This window comes from Muscardinus avellanarius (genome assembly GCF_963383645.1).
Source record: "Muscardinus avellanarius genome assembly, chromosome: 1".
NCBI lineage: Eukaryota > Metazoa > Chordata > Mammalia > Rodentia > Gliridae > Muscardinus > Muscardinus avellanarius.
This window is the reverse complement of record NC_137786.1, coordinates 181,841,504-181,843,460: the sequence shown is the minus strand read 5'-3', so window position 1 is coordinate 181,843,460 and position 1,957 is coordinate 181,841,504.

Genomic DNA, 1,957 nt, shown 5'->3' with positions numbered 1-1,957 from the left:
GCTGGCTTTGAACCTGCCTGATCCTCCTGTCTCCACCTCCCAAGCACGGGGATTACAAGCGTGGGCCACCACGCCCGGCTTGTTCTTTATTTTGAAACAAGGTCTCACTGAGTTGCAGAGGGCCTCACTAAGTAGCTGAGGCTGTCTGCGAACCTATGAACCTCTTGACTCAGCCTCCCAAAGTACCAGGATTATAAGCATGTGCCACCACGCCTGGCTTTCTGTTGTTTGTATAGGTGTTCCTAGCAGCAAGCACAGTCCTCATGCATAGTAACTATGTATTGAAAGGGAGGAATGTATAAAGGAGGACACTTTTCTTCTTCTGGGTAACCCTTGCTCATCTTTCAAGGATTCGGGTCCGATGTCATCTCCCTTAGGTGGGTTACAGTCAAATCTGAGTCATCTTTGGATTCCCAGGCCCTGGCTTTGAACCTGGTCCATGGCTCATCTATCACAGATGTTTGTCAGATAAAGACTTGGCCATGAGTTGATAATGGTTGGAAATGAATGATGGGTTTATGAAGGTTCATTATACGGTTCTGGTTTTGTATGCATTTGAAACTTTCCATCATTAAAAGTTAAAACATTTCTATTCACTTCAAGTGAAAACATGTTCAAAGACAACCTTGAGACACTGGCTTGGGCAAGTCAGTAGACTGCGGTGCCCCTCATTGGGATGGATAAGGTAGAGCTGCATCCAGACTAAGGTGTGTGGGGGAATTCGAGAGGGTTCTTTTCACCCTGGTGAAATTCCTAAGAAGACTAATAAAAAGAGAAGATTGGAGCTGGGCGTGGTGGCGCAGGCTTGTAATCCCCGCGCTTGGGAGGCTGTGACAGGAGGATCCCACAGATTCAAAGCCAGCCTAAGCTACTGAGTGAGGCTCTCAGCAACTTAGTGAGACCCTGTTTCCAAATATAAAATAGGTCTGAGAGTGTAGCCTGGAGGTAGAAAAGCCCATGGGTTCCACCCCCAGTACCACGGGGGGGGGGGGGGGGATTGGGACACCTTTAGTTCTAAGTGCACCTTCAGTCCATTGCTCAATATGTTAATAGATTCAACAAATTAAGACTTCAACTCAGAGGAGCGAGCCTTTGGAGGATTTCTGGTTGCTCAGTGGGCCCTTATTATCCTGGATGGTCTCTGAGTCAGTGATGCGAGCCCTGCGGCCTCTCCCCCATCCAGGGGCGATCTGAATGACTCTTGCGCCCCGCCAGCCCCTCCTTTCCTCTTTCATTCACACTCTCCCTCCTTCCTTTCTTCTTGTGCGTCTCTGCCGGGGAAGCTATTTATTCTTGATATGTTTCAAGGCCTGCGACACAGCTTTATGCTCAGCAGCAGGGGTTAGGCTGTTAAGAAACACCAGAGTTGCAGTCTGATTCCACCACTCACTGTGACTGCCGCCGAGTCTCTTTACCTTTCTGGATCTCAGCATCTGCCTCTGAAAGACAAGAATAATAAGTGTGGCGACTGCACGGGTTGGCATGAGGACCGACGCGTGTAAACGGCTGAACACAGAGCCCGGCACAGTGTAAGCGGTCAATGAATGCGAGCTATTCTTATCACCAGCGCGGTGTCCTCACTGCCTCCCCACCAGGACGTCAGGGAGAGCTGCCGCAGGAGCCGAGCCCGCCGCCCCCCGCGAGCCCCTCCCGGCCGCCGCCGCCGCTCGGGCTGCAACCTCGGGGTGCGCCGCCTCGCGGGGTGCGGGCCAGGGTGAGTGTGTGGCCTCGTAGGGGATGGCAGGGCCGCCCTCCAGGGGGCCCGGGGGGCTGGGGCGACGGGGCCGGCTGGCCGGGGGCCGGGGCGGTGGGTGCCCGGAGCCCGGCGTCCTGCAGGGTGGGGCCCGCGAGAAGCTGCTGCAAGTGCGGCCCGAGGGGCTCGCGCCCGCCTGGGCTCAAGATGGCGCCCCTCCCCCCCACCCCACTCCACCCCTCCCCCACCCCTCCCCGCGCGCGC